The sequence below is a fragment of the Schistocerca gregaria genome, chromosome 9 (genome assembly GCF_023897955.1).
Source record: "Schistocerca gregaria isolate iqSchGreg1 chromosome 9, iqSchGreg1.2, whole genome shotgun sequence".
Lineage (NCBI taxonomy): Eukaryota > Metazoa > Arthropoda > Insecta > Orthoptera > Acrididae > Schistocerca > Schistocerca gregaria.
Genome location: NC_064928.1, coordinates 245,892,785 through 245,908,516, shown reverse-complemented (window position 1 = coordinate 245,908,516; position 15,732 = coordinate 245,892,785). Strand labels below are relative to the sequence as shown.

General features: G+C 44.0%; 1 non-coding gene across 1 annotated transcript; it reads right to left on the bottom strand.

The window, feature by feature from the left end:
- Window positions 1-14,348: 14,348 nt before the first annotated feature.
- Trnav-cac (transfer RNA valine (anticodon CAC)) lies at window positions 14,349-14,421 on the bottom strand. Its single transcript has one exon. It is a non-coding gene; the product is annotated as a tRNA-Val (tRNA).
- Between the last annotated feature and the right edge of the window lie 1,311 nt (window positions 14,422-15,732).

Sequence of the window (15,732 nt, the reverse complement as noted above, 5' to 3'; positions counted from 1 at the left end):
ACGAAGTGATGGACTGCCCGTGGGATCCCCAATATCAGGAACATTAGCAAATATTTTTATCCGTCGTATGTAAAAACATATCTGAAAAGATAACCACTAATGAAAGATTTAGAATCATATATTGGTACATAGATGTGGATGAGATTATTTATCTGGTAGATGAACCAAAGGAAAAAAATAGATGAACTCCACTCGGAAATCAACAAAGCACATCAGAACAAAGTTCACACTTTAAGAATAAAAAGAAAATCAAATAAATTTTCTTGACATGACAATAATAAAAGTAGATCGCAACTACACATTTAACATCTTTACAAAAGCAACAGCCACAGACACAATAATACATTCCACGTGTAATCATCCCCACAACCAGAAGCTTGCAGCACTAAGACGTGTGTTATACAGGTTAAACAGGATCCCACTCAACAAGGGAAACTATGAAAAAGAAATGAGTGCAGTTATACAAATAGCTCAGATCAATGGCTGTGACGTACTTGTAGTACACAGACTCAATCAAAAAAATAAAAACGCAAACACAAAAACACCACTTCCAGAATACAAGAAACTCACAAGCTGCAAACTCGCAAACACATTCAGACACACAAACTGACAACATCACACAGACAAGAAGCAGATGGTACAATATGATTCACATACATAAACTAACTCACAGAGTGGTAAACTTACTAAAGAGACAGGGCTTGCAAATAGCATATATTACTTTGCAAACCTTCCAATTACACTTAAGCCAAACAGCTACCAAGAGGTATAAATTCCAGGAAGCAGGAATATAAAAACTTGAATGTCAAATTTGTGATGCAGTATACATAAGCATGCCATTCACGAATTTTAGAACATGGTACAGAGGACACATCAAGTGTTGGTGTAAGTAGGCTGTTTAGGTTTTCTTATTGGTAACGCCACGTAGCGCTCTGTATGAAAATTACTGGCTGTGCTGTGTGCAGTCTGTGGCTAGTTTGCATTGTTGTCTGCCGTTGTAGTGTTGGGCAGTTGGCTGTTAACAGCGCGTAGCGTTGCGCAGTTGGAGGTGAGCCGCCAGCAGTGGTGGATGTGGGGGGAGAGATGGCGGAGTTGTGAGAGCGGATGATCTGGACAGAGACAGTATCTTTGTAAGACTGGATGTCATGAATTGATATATATAATATGACTATTGAACAATATTAAGGTAAATACATTGTTTTTTCTCTATCAAAATATTTCATTTGCTAACTATGCGTATCAGTAGTTAGTACCTTCAGTAGTTTGAATCTTTTATTTAGCTGGCAGTAGTGGCTCTCGCTGTATTGCAGTAGCTTGAGTAGCGACGATTTTTGTGAGGTAAGTGATTTGTGAAAGGTACAATTAAAGTTAGTCGGGGCCATTCTTTTGTAGGGATTATTAAAAGTCAGATTGCGTTGCGCTAAAAATATTGTGTGTCAGTTTAAGCACAGTCATGTATAATTTTTCTTAGGGGACGTTTCATTGGAAGCACGAAAGAAACTATTCCACATTTCAGACCATTTAAAAGACCATAACCACGATCCTACAAACATGGAACAAGAAATGAAATTAGTGAGAATAAACAGCCATGGCAAATGCCTTACACAAACGCAAGAAAACTTCCACATCCAGAAAGACGTCACTGAAAACAAACCTGTGATAAATGAGCAAACACACATCAGTGCACTTAATAAAATAAATAATAAAATAAAAATCATCGCTCTGGCACATGCAGCCACAAAAGAATTAATATTAACAAAAATATCACCAAAACAGATACTACTTCACTCACACACACACACACACACACACACACACACACACACACCACAGATATCTCAAAAATTACACTCTAATAACATCCGACAGTCAGCAACACAAACCAAAACATTGCATCAGTTCTTAGTGGTGTGAAAATTGGGAAGCAAAAACCTCAAGTGGCAATTATAAGAAGAGGAACAGCGCCAAATTGGAACAGTAACATAGCATGTAGAAAATCGTCCACGCAACCTGTAAGTAGAATATAAAATATTACTACGTCATAGAAAAAAACAACCAAAGCTAAAGGTACATTGCCCCAAACTGTAAACTTACTAGAAAAATATTTACATATTCCAGGTCACTGAAGACGCCTTGCACAGAATAAAGGCGAAACGCGTATGGCACAAAATTGTGTCTCATTCAGTTGTAGTTACACGGTCCAAAGTAAAAATTATCAATACACCGTAAAAAGACAAATATCAAGTATACCTGTTTTTGAAATTAAGAACCGACGCTTTTGGTTCTACATTTCATTTACGATGTAAATGTCTGTTTTCTAACGGTTCGTATTAATGTTCAAACGTTACTTGCGTGTGAGTGTACAGGACGAAAAATACGGCTAGATATTGACAATGCTTGCAAATAAACTATTTGTATGGTAACGTCCACTGTGTGATCAAAAGTATCCGGACGTTAGTTTCTCGTCTAACTTGCTTTGTGCGGCCACCTACTGCCAGGTACTCCGTATCAGCGACCTCGGTAGTCATTACACATCGTGAGTGAGCAGAATGGGGCGCTCTGCGGAACTCGAAACCTGGGCAGGTGATTAGGTGTGCACTTGTCATATGTCTGTGCGCGTGATTTCCACACTCCTAAATATTCATAGGTCCACTGTTTCCGATGTGATGGTTAAGTGGAAACGTAAAGGGACACGTACAGCACAAAAGCGTACAGGCGGTCCTCGTCTGTTGGCTGACAGAGACTGCCGACAGTTGAAGAGGGTCGTAATGTGTAATAGGCACACATCTATCCAGACCATCATAGAGGAATTTCAAACTGCATCAGGATCCACTGCAAGTACTAAGACAGTTAGGCGAGTGGTGAGAAAACTTTGATTTCATGGTCTAGCGGCTGCTCATAAGCCACAAATCTACATCTACATCTACATTTGTACTCCGCAAGCCACCCAGCAGTGTATGGCGGAGGGCACTTGTACGTGCCACTGTCATTACCTCCCTTTCCTGTTACAGTCGCGTATGTTTCGCGGGAAGAACGACTGCCGGAAAGCCTCCGTGCGCACTCGAATCTCTCTAATTTTACACAACACCGGTATATGCCAAACGACGCCTCGCTTGGTGTAAGGAGAGTAAATATTGGACGACTGAACAGTGGAAGAACGTTGTGTGGAGTGACGACTCGCGATACACAATGTGGCGATCCGATGGCAGGGTGTGCGTATGGCTAATACCCGGTGAACGTCATCTACCAGTAGTGTCAGTGTCGCCCTAACCGCCGTCTGCTTCACGTCTGCTGTGCAGCGAGCTACCTTAATTTAAGTATTATCTGTATTTTTCTTACTTGTCACTTCTTCTTCTGCGTGTTTTTGCTTTTAGGAAGCGTTAATAGTAGAGTGCTATTAAGTGTTCCATAGAACTCGTGTTTGTTTTGAATACAGTCAGAGAGTCCCTTTAGTCAGCCATAGTGCTAGTAGTACTAGTGTTTGTTTTCAATACCGTCCAGAGACAGGTAGTGCTATTTTCCTTGTTTCTACAAGAAGTGGTTAGCAATCACAGTTTAGTCAATAATCAACCGCCTTTAGTGAATTAGCAGTCTAGTTAAAAGTTGATTAACACTCTATAGTAAATTGATTTCTTAGGATGGATAGGATGTGTGGCTGCTGTGTACGGACGCAGGAGGAGCTGGCCACTCTTCGCGAACAGCTGAGCGTGTTGATGGCCGCGGTCAGCCGTCTTCAGGCTGCTGCCTCGGAGTGTAGCGGCAGTGGGGAGTCTGGTGCGTCGCATGGTACACCCCAGGTGTTACATGCTTCACCCACTCTCCCTGCTGTCGAGTCATCTTCGCGGGTACCGGGCGCGGTTGGGCCACCCTCTCCCCAAGGGGAGTGGCGGGTTCAGCGGCGCACGAGGCGGAGGGTCAATGTGGAGGCTGGCCGTGTGGCATCGCCCGCTCTGCCTGTGAGTGGACATGTGGTTGCTCCTTCAGCAAGGTCCGAGCAGGCACATGGGGGGAGGGGTTTATTAGTTATTGGGAGCTCCAACGTTAGGCGGGTGATGGAGCCCCTTAGGGAAATAGCGGAAAGGTCGGGGAAGAAGGCCAGTGTTCACTGTCTGCTTGCCGGGGGGTCTCATCCGAGATGTGGTGGAGGCCCTACCGGCGGCGATAGAGAGCACTGGGTGCACCCGACTGCAAATTGTTGCTCATGTCGGCACCAATGACTCTTGCCGTCTGGGTTCAGAGGTCATCCTCAGTTCGTACAGGCGGTTGGCGGAGTTGGTGAAGGCGGAAAGCCTCGCTCGCGGGGTGGAATCAGAGCTAACTATTTGTGGTATCGTTCCCAGAACCGATCGCGGTCCTCTGGTTTGGATCCGAGTGGAAGGCTTAAACCAGAGGCTCAGACGATTCTGCGGAGAGCTGGGGTGCAAATTTCTTGACCTCCGCTATCGGGTGGAGAAATGTAGGGTCTCCCTGAATAGGTCAGGCGTGCACTACACGCCGGAAGCGGCTACGAGGGTAGCGGAGTACGTGTGGAGTGCACATGGGGTTTTTTTAGGTTAGAGAATTCCCTCCCTAGGCCCAACAAGACGCCTCCTGAGACGCGGCAAGGTAGGAGTAGGCAAAATGCAACAAGAAATAACAATATTAATGTGCTAATAGTAAACTGCAGGAGCGTCTGTAGAAAGGTCCCAGAACTGCTCTCATTAATAAACTGTCACAACGCCCATATAGTACTAGGAACAGAAAGTTGGCTGAAACCAGACGTAAACAGTAATGAAATCCTAAACTCTGATTGGAATGTATACCGCAGAGATAGGCTGGACAGTGAAGGGGGAGGCGTGTTTATAGCGATAAGAAGTGCAATAGTATCGAAGGAAATTGACGGAGATTCGAATTGTGAAATGATTCGGGTGAAGGTCACGGTTAAAGCAGGATCAGACATGGTAATTGGATGTCTCTATAGGTCCCCGGGCTCAGCAGCTGTTGTGGCTCAGCACCTGAAGAATAATTTGGAAAATATTTCGAGTAGATTTCCCCACCATGTTATAGTTCTGGGTGGAGATTTTAATTTGCCGGATATAGACTGGGAGACTCAAACGTTCATAACGGGTGGCAGGGACAAAGAATCCAGCGAAATATTTTAAAGTGCTTTATCTGAAAACTACCTTGAGCAGTTAAACAGAAAGCCGACTCGTGGCGATAATATATTAGACCTTCTGGTGACAAACAGACCCGAACTATTTGAATCAGTTAATGCAGAACAGGGAATCAGCGATCATAAAGCGGTTACTGCATCGATGATTTCAGCCGTAAATAGAAATATTAAAAAAGGTAGGAAGATTTTTCTGTTTAGCAAAAGTGACAAAAAGCAGATTACAGAGTACCTGACGGCTCAACACAAAAGTTTTGTCTCAAGTGCAGATAGTGTTGAGGATCAGTGGACAAAGTTCAAAACCATGGTACAATATGCGTTAGATGAGTATGTGCCAAGCAAGATCGTAAGAGATGGGAAAGAGCCACCGTGGTACAACAACCGAGTTAGAAAACTGCTGCGGAAGCAAAGGGAACTTCACAGCAAACATAAACATAGCCAAAGCCTTGCAGACAAACAAAAATTACGCGAAGTGAAATGTAGTGTGAGGAGGGCTATGCGAGAGGCTTTCAATGAATTCGAAAGTAAAGTTCTATGTACTGACTTGGCAGAAAATCGTAAGAAATTTTGGTCCTATGTCAAAGCGGTAGGTGGATCAAAACAAAATGTCCAGACACTCTGTGACCAAAATGGTACTGAAACAGAGGATTACAGACTAAAGGCCGAATTACTAAATGTCTTCTTCCAAAGCTGTTTCACAGAGGAAGACTGCACTGTGCTTCCTTCTCTAGATTGTCGCACAGTTGACAAAATGGTAGATATCGAAGTAGACGACAGAGGGATAGAGAAGCAATTAAAATCGCTCAAAAGAGGAAAGGCCGCTGGTCCTGATGGGATACCAGTTCGATTTTACACAGAGTACGCGAAGGAACTTGCCCCCCTTCTTGCAGCGGTGTACCGTAGGTCTCTAGAAGAGCGAAGCGTTCCAAAGGATTGGAAAAGGGCACAGGTCATCCCCGTTTTCAAGAAGGGACGTCGATCAGATGTGCAGAACTATAGACCTATATCTCTAACGTCGATCAGTTGTAGAATTTTGGAACACGTATTATGTTCTAGTATAATGTCTTTTCTGGAGACTAGAAATCTACTCTGTAGGAATCAGCATGGGTTTCGAAAAAGACGGTCGTGTGAAACCCAGCTCGCGCTATTCGTCCACGAGACTCAAAGGGCCTTAGACAAGGGTTCACAGGTAGATGCCGTGTTTCTTGACTTCCGCAAGGCGTTTGACACAGTTCCCCACAGTCGTTTAATGAACAAAGTAAGAGCATACGGACTATCAGATCAATTGTGTGATTGGATTGAGGAGTTCCTAGATAACAGAACGCAGCACGTCATTCTCAATGGAGAGAAGTCTTCCGAAGTAAGAGTGATTTCAGGTGTGCCGCAGGGGAGTGTCATAGGACCGTTGCTACTCACAATATACATAAATGACCTGGTGGATGACATCAGAAGTTCACTGAGGCTTTTTGCAGATGATGCTGTGGTGTATCGAGAGGTTGCAACAATGGAAAATTGTACTGAAATGCAGGAGGATCTGCAGCGAATTGACGCATGGTGCACGGAATGGCAATTGAATCTCAATGTAGACAAGTGTAATGTGATGCGAATACATAGAAAGATAGATCCCTTATCATTTAGCTACAAAATAGCAGGTCAGCAACTGGAATCAGTTAATTCCATAAATTATCTGGGAGTACGCATTAGGAGTGATTTAAAATGGAATGATCATATAAAGTTGATCGTCGGTAAAGCAGATGCCAGACTGAGATTCATTGGAAGAATCCTAAGGAAATGCAATCCGACAACAAAGGAAGTAGGTTACAGTACGCTTGTTCGCCCAATGCTTGAATACTGCTCAGCAGTGTGGGATCCGCACCAGGTAGGGTTGATAGAAGAGATAGAGAAGATCCAACGGAGAACAGCGCGCTTCGTTACAGGATCATTTAGTAATTGCTAAAGCGTTACGGAGATGATAAACTCCAGTGGAAGACTCTGCAGGAGAGACGCTCAGTAGCTCGGTACGGGCTTTTGTTGAAGTTTCGAGAACATACCTTCACCGAGGAGTCAAGCAGTATATTGCTCCCTCCTACGTATATCTCGCGAAGAGACCATGAGGATAAAATCACAGAGATTAGAGCCCACACAGAAGCATACCGACAATCCTTCTTTCCACGTACAATACGAGACTGGAATAGAAGGGAGAACCGATAGAGGTACTCAGGGTACCCTCCGCCACACACCGTCAGGTGGCTTGCGGAGTACGGATGTAGATGTAGATGTACCAGCGTGTGTAGTGCCAACAGTAAAATTCGGAGGCGGTGATGGTCGTGTTTTTCATGGAGGGGACTTCCACCCCTTGTTGTTTTGCGTGGCACTATCACAGCACAGGCCTACAATGATGTTTTAAGCACCTTCTTGCTTCCCACTGTTGAAGAGCAATTCGGGGATGGCGACTAGATCTTTCAATACGATCGAGTACTTGTTCGTAATGCACGGTCTATGGCAGAGTTGTTACACGACTATAACATCCCTGTAATGGACTGGCCTGCACTGAGTCCTGATCTGAATGCTATAGAACACCTTTGGGATGTTTTGGAACGCCAACTTCGTGCGAGGCCTCACGGTCGACATCGATACCTCTCCTCAGTGCAGCACGCCGTGAAGAATGGGCTGCCGTTCCCCAAAAAACCTTCCAGCACCTGACTGAACGTATGCCTGCGAGAATGGAAGCTGTCATCGAGGCTCAGATGGTTCAAATGGCGAGAATGGCTCTGAGCACTATGGCACTTAACATCTGAGGTCATCAGTCCCCTAGAACTCAGAATTACTTAAACCTAACTATACTAATGACATCACACACGTTCATGCCCCAGGCAGGATTCGTACCTGCGACCGTACCGGTCGCGCGGTTCCAGATTGAAGCGCCTAGAACCGCTCGGCCGACAAGGCTGGTTGTCATCAATGCTACGGGTGGGCCAACACCATTTTGAATTACAGAATTACCGATGGAGGGCGCCACGAACTTATAAGTCATTTTCAGCCAGGTGTCCGGATACTTCTGATCACATAGTGTGAAACCTTCCCGTCTCCTCTATATCTCTTTTGTAAAGCAACCTTTCCTTCTACAATAACCTATGGAACCTTCCCTTAGGATTTCTACCTCTTGTTTAATAATAACAAATGAAATCTTCCCTTTGAAATTTATTCTCTTTCTCAATCTTCGCATACAAATTTAATTGCTGCTTATTAAAACTGATTTCCTGATTATTTCGACGAAACATACAATGTGTCGTCGTCGTGGCCCTCAGTAATTACCTGCAATAACCCAAAACTGTTTCTTATCTTTTTTACTGTTACTGGATCGCCATCTGACTGCTACATCGAACTGCGACACGAATATACTTACTCTGTTTTACTATACTCTATTAGCTGCTGATGGGCTGTCATAATAAGTGGCTGTATTTATTACTAAATCTGACGTTATTCTTTAATTAATTTGACTGACGTTACGTAATTCATAGTTAAACTTTTTCTTGACGACTATAAAATTTTGCAAAGTTTTACGTTGATGGTTTTTGGGATGGATTATAATCAGTAATGCAATATTGCTGGCAAAAATTAATTATATTCTGAACGTAATGATTTTACAAGCGTTCAAATGGGACTTACTTTTTACAATAATCTTACAACTAGCATTGCGCAAAAATATCTTCAGTAGTCTTCAGTTTCAAAAAAAAAAAAAATCAGTAATATTAGTTCCTCTTATGATAATAGTTAGCTGATGTCTCTGTGCATCGGTTTATAATCTCTTGTAAATCATACCTGGTGGCTGGCAGGCACACCGCTCCTCTCAACCTCTCGCTTCAGACCTGCTACCGACTCGCTTCACTTCTCGCTTACTACTGACTTCTACGAACGCTACAGTGCAGTCTCTCCCGCCAACAATGCTTTCTGGTGCAGACACTCCCTGCTACCATTACACAATGTGTCAATGCGCGGTCGTTCCCTCTCTTTTCTTAAAATGTATCCGTACGCGGTCTCTCCGGCCCTTTTAAAATTATATCAACGGGCGGTCTCTCCCGGCAACAATACTTTGGTGCAGACATTCCCTGCCAGCGCCGTTATTTCCAAGATGACGTGTTCGTGCAGCAATATGTGGTTGTGCATTGTCTTGCTGGAAAGTGGCGTCTGTAGTGTCGTGTAGAAAGGGTATGGCTACAGGTAGCGGGGTGTCATTCATGTTCGTCACACTGGTCATAGTGCCCTAGGCACGCACCAAGTGGTCGCACCCAGTAGCTCCCCACACCATAAGGCCTTGAGTTAGCTCAGTGTGATGCCGCTACTTAATACTATTAATAAAATATAAACATCTCTCATAAATCGTGGTTTGACAGTAGACAATGGAGATATAGACGTCTCTACGGAGTTGGTTGTGACGAGCCAGCAGACCTTCCCATTGCTGCATGTCCGTGGCCGTTAGTGAAGCCCGTCACCAGGCTGACTGATTTGTGCGTGTCTTCCCTTCCGATCGTCTTAACTCCCGCTTTGGCCGCAGCACCCCTGCCGGCGCCGCACAGACCGCAACCACTGTAGTAAGGCAGGATGTCCACGAAGCGACGGTGACCGGGTCTCCTACCATGGATACTCACCGGAATGAGGCACCCCAATGGCGAGAGGCAAGGGGACCCACCGAAATCAAGCGTCCCTATGGCAACAGAAAACTGTTACACCCGCGTCTCCGGTCCTGGACCACGCTACACGTAGTTTATAACCACCCTGTACCGTACAATCAAATCTGCAAGACTAAAATAAATTCCGGTCATAAAGATCAGGCGTTATAACATATAGATTTACAACGTCAAATAATTGTAGAACCAAGTGCATCGGTTATTAATTGCAAAAACAAGCACACTTAAGGTTTTTCTAATTATAGCGCCAGATAGCACGAATGAGAAAAAATGGTTTGCGTAAACCGTTGGTATTTTTTGCAGAGAAACCGAATATGCAATACAAATGGAGCGTTCCCATTTTAAAATATACGGTTGACTTGGCCCACGCAGGAGGGGTGGTTAGGAGGTTGGCAGTCATAGCGCGGAAGATGTCTCCTCTGCTAATGTTATCTTTCCACCTATAACATTTATTTCGCACCTTTCACTATTTTCGAGCTATTTAGTTGGCTCTAGTTAAAACGAGCACACTGTAGTTCAGGAACAGCAGAGGGCATACATCACTTCCTTGAGGAATGCCAAATATTACTTCTGTTTAACTCCAGGATTTGCTAACAACTCCTGTACCAGCGACAAAGCAGTTTCTGTTACACGTGGCCAGAAGGTCCAGTGCAGTCAGCACGTGGCAGTTTGGACACGTTCTGCAAGTTGAAACGTATGGAAATAAATAATATAATACACATTCTGAGGATTAACGCCATGACGCGTGCATTGTCTGTCGTTTTGTTCTTGTATAGCATTATGTACTGATTTTTTTAAAGATAATATCTGTGTCGGCGAGTACTGAAACCGCCACAGACGATACGCTTGCGTAGCATTCTTTTGTCAAGATTGAGAGACGGAAGCCATTACGTACTCACTGTAAAGATGTGTTATAATTTAATGTTTAAATGTTTTTGAATAGAGTTATTTAGTGAAAACTTGCATTATGATTTGTAATAAGCTTGCGTGGTATTTTATCCTATCCCTTTAAGACATTTTCAGATATTTAAATATTATTCGTGGTGCAGAGCTGCGGCGCATTCAAACTGCATTAAATGAAACCAATCATACCGCAAAGAAGCGGACAGGTAGTAGCTAACTAAAATTATTTGTTTCAGCTTTCAAAAATGCAGGGCAGAGCACCAGATTTTATGATTTGTTTTACAGGTGGACGCGGGCTGCCGATAATATATTAGTAACAGTGCAAAAAGATAATTTACCTTCATAACACAAAAGAAATCTTGCTGTGCGTAGCTCTGGTCTGGCAAAGATTATAGTAAAAACATCTTTTTCTCCGATAATAGTCTCATGTTCTCGTGTTAGTCGTGGTACTTATCGGTGTTTTACTGTTAACAAAAATCCACTGCAAAATTTTGATGGTGAACAATCATTGCGTACTGTAACATCAGTATTGATAACGAAGTAATTTTCATTAACCTTTTCAGTAACTGTAAAGTAAGGAAGATATGTTGAACTTTATGGCGAGTTACAGTAACGAAAAAAATGTTCCTTTAATAGAAAGCCAGATCCAGAATAATAAGAACATAATATATTTTGTCTTGTTGGAAATTAGTGATCCAAAGAAAGTCACAGCACAGTATCACTAAAAGGTATTTCGGGGCTCCTTTCGTAGCAACAAATTTTATCTCATATATTAGTTGTTACGGGAATAATAAAACAAAGCAAATAGAGAGCCAGCGAAAAGGGCATATATCACTTCCTTGAGGAACGCCAAATATTACTTCTGTTTAACTCCAGGATTTGCTAACAACTCCTGTACCAGCGACAAAGCAGTTTCTGTTACACGTGGCCAGAAGGTCCAGTGCAGTCAGCACGTGGCAGTTTGGGCACGTTCTGCAAATGGCGGCGTGTGGCGGAGGGTACCCTGAGTACCTCTATCGGTTCTCCCTTCTTTTCCAGTCTCGTATTGTTCGTGGAAAACAGGATTGTCGGTATGCTTCTGTATGGGCTCTAATCTCTCTGATTTTATCCTCACGGTCTCTTCGCGAGATATACGTAGGAGGGACCAATATACTGCTTGACTCTTCGGTGAAGGTATGTTCTCGAAACTTCAATAAAAGCTCGTACCGAGCTACTGAGCACCTCTCCTGCAGAGTCTTCCACTGGAGATTATCTATCATCCCCGTAACGCTTTCGCGATTACTAAATGATCCTGTAACATAGCGCGCTGCTCTCCGTTGGATCTTCTCTCTCTCTTCTATCAACCCTATCTGGTACGGATCCCACACTGCTGAGCAGTATTCAAGCAGTGGGCGAACAAGCGTACTGTAACCTACTTCCTTTGTTTTCGGATTGCATTTCCTTAGGATTCTTCCAATGAATCTCAGTCTGGCATCTGCTTTACCGACGATCAACTTTATATGATCATTCCATTTTAAATCACTCCTAATGCGTACTCCTAGATAATTTATGGAATTAACTGCTTCCAGTTGCTGAGCTGCTATTTTGTAGCTAAATGATGAGGGATCTTTCTTTCTATGTATTCGCAGCACATTACACTTGTCTACATTGAGATTCAATTGCCATTCCCTGCACCATGCGTCAATTCGCTGCAGATCCTCCTGCATTTCAGTACAATTTTCCATTGTTGCAACCTCTCGATACACCACAGCATCATCTGCAAAAAGCCTCAGTGAACTTCCGATGTCATCCACCAGGTCATTTATGTATATTGTGAATAGCAACGGTGCTATGACACTCCCCTGCGGCACACCTGAAATCACTCTTACTTCGGAAGACTTCTCTCCATTGAGAATGACATGCTGCGTTCTGTTATCTGGGAACTCCTCAATCCAATCACACAATTGGTCTGATAGTCCGTATGCTCTTAGTTTGTTCATTAAACGACTGTGGAGTACTGTGTCAAACGCCTTGCGTAAGTGAAGAAACACGGCATCTACCTGTGAACCAGTCTCTATGACCCTCTGAGTCTCTTGGACGAATAGCGCGAGCTGGGTTTCACACGACTGTCTTTTTCGAAACCCATGCTGATTCCTACAGAGTAGATTTCTAGTCTCCAGAAATGTCATTATACTCTAACATAATACGTGTTTCAAAATTCTACAACTGATCCACGTTAGAGGTATAGGTCTATAGTTCTGCACATTTGTTCGACGTCCTTTCTTGAAAACGGCAATGACCTGTGCACTTTTCCAATCCTTTGGAACGCTACCCTCTTCTAGAGACCTACGGCACACCGCTGCAAGAAGGGGGGCAAGTTCCTTCCTGTACTCTGTGTAAAATCGAACTGGTATCCCATCAAGTCCAGCGGCCTTTCCTCTTTTGAGCGCTTTTAATTGTTTCTCTATCCCTCTGTCGTCTATTTCGGTATCTACCATTTTGTCACCTGTGTGACAATCTAGAGATGAAACTACAGTGCAGTCTTCCTCTGTGAAACAGCTTTGGAAGAAGACATTTAGTATTTCGGCCTTTAGTCTGTCATCCTCTGTTTCAGTACCATTTTGGTCACAGAGTGTCTGGACATTTTGAGGATAGACGCCGTGACGCGTGCAGTGTCGCAACGTGTTTTCAAATGTCTGCATGAAAACAACGGCCCTAACACGCAGCCGTGGAAGACGCAGTCAGTGGGAGCCAGTGTGCGCCTCTGCTGCCCTGCCCTTACCCGCTGTCCTGGGCGCGTCAATGGCGGCCTTGTTACTACGTGGGGTGCCGCTGCTCGCCTTTTATGTTTCTCTCATATTTTTTCCCCTCCGGAGTCTAGACGGCGGCGTGGGATACGGCCAGAGGGGATGTGAGCCGTCCCACTGAAGGCAGACGTCTCAGCGGCGCGAGACACAAGACAGACGTCTCAAGAGAAGCACCACGCGTGGTGTGTGTGTGTGTGTGTGTGTGTGTGTGTGTCGGGGGTAGCAGGTCTGGCGAGGCGGCCACCGATTCTACAGGCCATAGTACGACACTGAGACTCTGGATGAAATAGCGACGGTCACAACTAAAAAATGCAAACAACACCCAAGCTGTGCATCTTCGCGCTTTCGTAGTACAACCACTGCTCCATTAAGTTTCGAGAACAACCGCACAAATTTCATCTGTTTTACGAGGACATCCAATTAGTAACGCATTGTACGAGTGTTTTTTTTCTGGAAAGAGGGTGGATGCATGTATCCTCGCTAACGGAGGACATTTTGAACACTACGTGTAACAAAGTGTTCGAAGTCAAGCTGGTACGTTCTGTTGCTGTGTATTTCCATTCCATGATCAATGTGATTTGAAGAGAAGTAGTAAAATGAGCTCTAACATGGAAAGTAAGCATTTCCGGACACATGTCCACATAACATATTTTCTTTCTTTGCGTGTAAGGAATGTTTCTTGAAAGTTTGGCCGCACCTTTTTGTAACACCCTGTATAATTTATCTGAAACCTGTCAGTATCTCCAGGCTTCTTTCATGTATACAGCCTTTTTTTATGATTCTTGAACCAAGTGTTAGCTATGATTAATGTAAGGAAAAAAGTGTTTCCGCCCGGGATCGAACCGGGGACCTTGCGCGTGTGAAGCGCACATGATAACCACTACACTACGGAAACAACTTGGAGAATGTTCGTCCTATAAGCGGGATCAATTGGTGAGACTCAGCGCTTTCTCCCGGCTACCCGAGCGAGTGTAATTGAGTAAGGTTGTGCGGAAAGGGTAAGGAGGGAGGGAGGGAGGGAGGGAGGGAGGGTAGAGGGGGGAGGGACTGAGAGAACATGTGTCAGTTGCGGCGCTTCGCGACAGATACAACGTTTGGAATTGCTTCAGAGGAACAATGGATATTCAGTGAATGATAGGCAGAGTGAAGTATAGCTCGACAGCCCGTGAAATGACAATTCTGAAGGAGAAATTACGGGCCCTGCCTTTCTGTCATAGAGTAAAGGGCAGCGGTTAATTCCGCGTTCGTGGCTATGACAGCATCTCGCACTCTTGTTTACAGGAAACACGGCACACAACGAGTTACAGGCCACTCTCGCTGACGTCCGTCTGCTGCAGGATCCTGGATCACGTTCTGAGCTTAAATGTTATGACGTTCCTGACACGGATTCAGAAAAAAAAACACTGGTGTGAATAGCAATCAGATTTAGAACGTCTTTCTTCATTCTGAACATTTCACTTAGAGGGTATTCTTATAGAACAAGACAGGATTAGAGTTCCATTGATATGCAGTCAGAACAGTTTAATCGATGTCTTCGAAACATTACGCAATAGAGAGAGATTCATACTGAAACATTGCACTAAGAAAAGTAGAAAATTAAAGATTCCACATTTGCTGTAAGATACAGCCGCTATCACTGGAAGTACACCGAAGAAGGAAGTTTACAGAATTCACAGCCCACATCTCGTGGTCGTGCGGTAGCGTTCTCGCTTACCACGCCCGGGTTACCGGGTTCGATTCCCGGCGGGGTCAGGGATTTCCTCTGCCTCGTGATGGCTGGGTGTTGTGTGATGTCCTTGGGTTAGTTGGGTTTAAGTAGTTCTATGTTCTATGGGACTGATGACCATATATGTTAATTCCCATAGTGCTCAGAGCCATTTGAACCATTTTGAACAGACTTCACACTGTCACCCTTGAAACAAAGAGTTATCTCAGCAAAACTTTCCATAAGTGGATGTCATATTATTCAGTGATCCACGATTTCAGTGGCCAGCTACAGGTAAACGAAATAAATGTCTTACAGTTTTAACAAGATAGCGCTTCTACGTACTCAGCTAACACTGCTATGCATATTGTGAAAGAGTTTTCCGAGGGACCTGTCGTTCCAAAAAGCCTATATAGTTCACTCGCTCGTTGAAAATTACTCCAAGTGACCTTTTTTTTTTTTTCGAGGAGCAGCAAAATCGGTAGTGTCTCACCGTCACCT